The sequence below is a fragment of the Hypomesus transpacificus genome, unplaced genomic scaffold, assembly GCF_021917145.1.
Source record: "Hypomesus transpacificus isolate Combined female unplaced genomic scaffold, fHypTra1 scaffold_64, whole genome shotgun sequence".
NCBI lineage: Eukaryota > Metazoa > Chordata > Actinopteri > Osmeriformes > Osmeridae > Hypomesus > Hypomesus transpacificus.
Window position 1 is genome coordinate 408,287 of NW_025814036.1, and position 6,000 is coordinate 414,286.

Here is a 6,000-nt window from a genome sequence, read left to right on the forward strand (position 1 = left end):
TTGAACTCGGCTTGATCCAGGGAATCCAATGGTACCTCATTTTTGAAAATGGGTCATACGGTTCAAAAGTTGCGTGTGTAAACACAACTCCAACTTTGACCCGTTGGTGCCGCTAAAGTGCCACAGTATGGGACATGAAACTTTGTGAATTGGACCAAGGGACTGTCCCTAATAAGTGTGCCAAATTTCACAACTTTCGACCAAGCGCTTCTAGGGCCTGCCATAGACACCCAGTCCTAAGAATAATAATAATAATACTACCAATTACAATAGGTGCCTCGCAGCTTCGCTGCTTGGCCCCTAATAAAACAATCCTACAACTTACGCATTTAGTCAGTCAGCAATGGTTTGCCAAGCCACCTCCCTTGCTTTATTAATAACGGCTGTATTTCCCTTTTTGACAATGATGTCTAGATAGTCCTGATATAATTGCATCAAAATGTCTGCTCCGCAACGGAAAAAAACATCAGCTCGGGCTGTCTTTGCTGTTCTTTTCGCCATTTCTCTTCTTTTCGACGATCGCCTGCTCTGGGCTGCTTAAATACTACGTGCGCGTCCACAGTTTGAGATACGCAAGTCTGGTTTATGTTAGCGATGATTGTTAGTGAAACAGAACGTTAGTGGAACGGCTTGAGGCTTAAGTCTAAGTTGACGTTTACCCAAGTGAGACTTATTCGTGTTAGCGCGACTTGCGTTTGCGACATTGATGGAACACCCCCCAGGCAGGGATGGGCAAAGATACATTAAAATGTATTTTGTTACAAAATACCCCCTTAAAATAAACTGGCAGCAGAAAATGTATCAAGATAAAATACATGTATTTTCAAAATACAGGAAAATACATTTGTAACAATGGGCATTCAGAATTTGTACATTCATTTGTACATTTGAACATTCAGATCTTTATGAAAATTGTATTAACACCGTAAGTCTTTGGTGAGTTTGAACCATACAGGAAGAATAGAAAGTAGAATGCTACTGTGTCTAAGCAACACAGGGGGGGATTTTAGTTATGAAAATAGTATGCTTTGTATAGTATTTAGAAACTTACCTATTCAAAGGCATGGCAGTTGAGAACCGACCACTTCAGTTAGTAGCCTATTTAGTTGCCTTTAAAAACAACTAACTTTTCAAATATTTTTGGTGTTAACCGCCTGCTGTGTGGATGGAATTTCATTCCTGCAAATGAGAACAGTCTCTCAACCGGAGCTGAAGAAGGAAGGGCTGAGTTATATTGAGCAAAAAGGAGTTTGATCAGTGGGTACTGCTCCAAAAAAAGCATGTCCTTTCTGGTGTCCTACATGAAATGGAGGGTTTTTAACTCAGCGTTGCTATGGCTTGTGAGGTTTAGTCTTTCTGAGACGTCAGTTCATCATCAACAGGAAGCTGTTTCACTCTCTGTCACGAGGCCAAGGGTGTGGAGTGGAGTATTAGCTAGTGAATTCGTTTTTTTTCTCCTGACATCGGTGAAAATGTTTTCTTTCATTAAATATTATTTACCTTGATGGACAGTTGACTGTGCTGCCATGTTTGAGGCAGGCTTGCTTGATGAGCCAGTGGGGGGCATGAGGGGTGAACTTCACAGAAGATTAGGCTATCTTTATGTACAAACGGTACTAAAACACAGTATGAGTATGTCTATGTGTTTTGTCCATTCTTGTAAGATTTTAAGTTGATAAATCTTGGATAATATATTTTCAGTATTTTGAAAATACAAATGACTTGAATCCAAAGTATCTTGTTTCAAATTACATAAGATTTTTTTTCAGCGCCCTGTCAAATACAAATAACAAAAAAGTAATTGAAATATGTTCAATTACAAGTAACATAAATACATCTTTGAGACCAGAGGCTTGTTCCATAAAGCGAGTTAAGCCATAAGCCAGACTTATGTCAGTTAGTCGGACTAATTTCTTGTTCATTCGGTTCCATAAAGCTAGCTCAACGTAGTTCGAACTCGGTTACTATGGCAACTTAGGCTACGAAACTAGTCTTGGGGGTATTCGTCCTAGCTCGCTAAGCAGTTTAGCGAGCTAATGTTCAGGCTAAAATAAAAAACGCCCCTCTTTTTGGTTCGTGGAAGCAACTTTCGATAAATCACCATAGTAACATATCAATTAGCACTAACCTGCTCGAGAGCAGGCTAACGTCAGTGTAGCTGGATAAGCTTGCCACACCCCCGGAAAATAATTGGCAGCTCCCTTTTTGAGAGACCCATCTGACCAAGGAGGTATATTCGATTAGCTTTCCATACCAATAGAGTTCTTCGCGATCGCCAAGATCGTTTATTTCACACGGATGAGTACTTGTTTGAGCGACATCGATTCAAGGACTCATTTATTTGCAAGACCTTCTCGGGCCGTAGGCTACATTGCAAATATCACAAGCCGCAGCAAGTTTTATGCTTTATGAGCTTATGCTGCTGTATGTGAATATGTAACACTATGTTTTAAGAAATGTCTTATCGGTTGTGCCTGTGCATTTTATGTTTCACTGTGGGAGAGTGGGAAACGTCATATCAATTCCTTTTTATGTCTTGACGTGAAGAAATGGACAATAAAGCTACTTGAAACTTTTACTGTGCTTCAGACTCTCTGTATAGCCTTGAAGTTTTTCCCGTCAGGTAGGCTACATTTTTATACAGTATAAGCGATGCAGAAAACATTGGCAAAGCCACAGCATGCGTTGCTGTAAGAAAAGTGTACTTGGCGCTTAACCAGCTGATGAATCAATTCATCATATTCCCTGGCCATGTCCCAGTCAATGAAATCAAAGAGGGATTTAGACATAGGCCTACATGCATATACACATATAGGGTGATATCAGGTAAAATGGGCCATCAGGTAAAATGGGCCATTTAAGGTTTGGGGGTCCCAGCCCTGACAAGTAACAGGGGATTTGATTGCTTTATGGTTGCTATGGTGGGCAGGTCAATAATTCAAACAAGCCTGCACCAGAAAGCTGCATGGTAAGTAGCCTGGCATACCAAATCTAACAAAAATATTATAAGGATGATAAATCTTTTTTTTTTTTACATGCGAATAAAAAAACTATGCATAATATCTGTCTTGATGGCATCAATCACAAATCATGTTGTTTGTTTGGTATATGAACATATTTTTTGAAAAAGTGATGTTTTTCTTGCTGGTCCAATTTACCTTAACCCACTGAGGTAAAATGGGACATCATCGGTGTCCCTCACAAACACACATGCACATGTGTTGGAGTGTGAGTGTGTGAGGCTGTGTGTGTGTGTGTGTCACACCATGACCCCCCCAACAGTAATAATGGTAGTAGATATTTTATGTACAGTGAGTATGGCTAACGAGAAGAAAGCGAGAGGAGAGGAGAGAGGGAGAAGGAAAGAGAGAGAAAAGAGAGGAGGAGCAAGGACCAGAGAGGAAAGGATACAAACATAAAACAGGGATGGAAAGGAAGGCCCCCTTCATCCTCTCCTCTTACCACAGATTGTAATTGTTTGGCCTTCCTTTCCATAAGGCTTAGATGAATACATGGAGGGAGAGAAGAAAGGAATTACAGTGAGTGTGCACCTCTTATCAAGAGCATGGGGTGTGCCGCGATCCACACTGCAAAGATGCATCAGTGGAAAGGTGACTGGCAGTGAACATGTGTCAGGGTAGAAGCCCTACCTTCCACAGGAGGCGGAAAGGGAGCTTGCTGCCACCCTCAATACATTGGCGCAGAGGGGGTTTCCCTTCACAAAACGTGATGTCCAAGTGGCCTTTGATTTTGCAGCCAAGAACAACATATCTGGTTTCTCCAAGACAGCAGGGAGGGACGGATATTACTGGTTTAAGAACTTTCTAAAGCGCAACCCAGAGCTTGGGATGCGCAAGCCAGAGGTCCTGTCTGCAGCACGGGCTGCTGGACTCAACAAAGAGGTGGTTAGCCAGTGGTTTAACCAGTATGAGAGCCTTTTGGTCGAGCTGGGTATTGAGGGCACACCGTCACATATATATGGAACTGTGACAAGTCTGGGCTTCAGGATATTTTTTTTAATATTATGGCACATATGAATATGTTTGTTTAATGCAGTTTATGTTATGGTACAGCAATGTTCGGACCTTAAAACGGACTTGTGAGGCAAAAAGTTTCAAAAGGTAGTTTTTAATGTTCTTTGTTCTAGCAGAGTTAACAATCTGGCAGAGTCTGAATGGTGAGCAGGGTCTACATAGATCGTTGATTGCTGATCTGCCACAGGTGAGGATGGTTGTCTACTCCTGGAGACTCCGCCCATGCACACACACATGGAATAAACAAAAAAGGAGGGAGTAGAACACAGGAAAAAGAGAAACAGAAACAGTGTCACAGCCAGGGGCATGACAGTTTAAATGTTATGTGGCTGTATAAGCAACTGTGTTTTAAAATTAAAATTGATGATAAATTACTATTTCCCTTTGCAGTTTCACTGGCCCATTTTACCTGAACAGCTGGTCCATTTTACCTGAAACTGCTTGTGCAAAAAAAGTTGGCACAGCTGATGTTTCAAAAACTGTAGGGGCTAAATAATTATATTACATCATTTCAACAAAAACATGATCAAAAACAGTCATTAGTAATCATAAAAACACTTTAAGTGGCCCATTTTACCTGATATCACCCTAGTACATGATATAAGCGCTTTCAGTAGGCCCACATATAACCTCATAAGTGTCTATGAATTCGTATCAATTAGATACTCTTTGGCCTTGTTTTTATACTTCTTCTGAAAGAGTTGATATCATTATTTTTGCTAGCAAGATCTCATTCGATGATTAATTTCCATTAAGCCTACTGCCAGCAGGCACATTTAAAGACATGTGATCTGATTGATCGGGGTAATAAGGCACTAAAGATGCGCCTATACATTTTACCAAAATACACATTTAGTTTTTTGCCAAGTTGCCTGTCTTGCTCCGGCAGCGGTGGCGGTGTCTGACTTGGCCATAATAATATGCTTATTGTCTTCGTAGAGACTCTATATAATAGTTTGCTCAGATGGCGAGAATATCACCGCTCTTTCTTTCGTCTTTTCCGCCATCATACCGTTAGAAAATCACAGTTTTGGTGATCGACCTTTCCTGCCTTTTGAAGTAGGACGTGCTCGTGCACTTGCCCTGATAAGTTTAGCCTGATTGAAATTAACCACATGATTTGGATGCGGATCAGCCGTCGACAAACCGATATTTGCAGTTCTCAGTTAGCTCGCTAATGTTAACGGGCTAAAGGGACAATTGATTAACTTTGCTTCAATCCTTACGACGAACGGGCCCCTGGTCAGGGTCAGACTAACTGTCAGGCTTAGCGTGACTTGGTGCTTAACCAGACGTCCCTGTAACACTGACCCAACGGGAAGATGATGATTTACCACATATTCTAATTTTCTAATTCTCATCAGTTCAACATTGTGGGAGTCAGATGGCTGAGCGGTGAGGGAGTCGTGCTAGTAATCAGAAGGTTGCCGGATCGATTCCCCGCCCTACCAAAATGACGTTGTGTCCTTGGGCAAGGCACTTCACCCTACTTGCCTCGGGGGGAATGTCCCTGTACTTACTGTAAGTCGCTCTGGATAAGTGCGTCTGCTAAATGACTAAATGTAAATGTAATTGATAGAAAATCTATGTAAATAGCCTACATAGGCTACAACATTTAGCCTAATGCATTGAACAATGATGAACAATGCTTTGATAGGCTACGCACCATAGCCGTTAAATGTATGGATGTTAGTTTGTGATTTCAAATGTTTAGGCATCAGGCATTGGCCTACATCTCAATCAAAATTATCAGAGTATAATTATCATAGCATTATAATTGTTAACAGTAGCCTACAAATGCAAAACAAACCTAAATCCGCCCTCCATTTCCCCGACACAAAACCCATGTTAAAAAGTTAGCACTAGTCTACTGGATAATGTTTCAATTAATAGAAGGCTATTTATTTTACACTATGTTAGAAAAGTCCATTTAGATTAGTTTAAAGGGTATTTTTTAATCAACGAA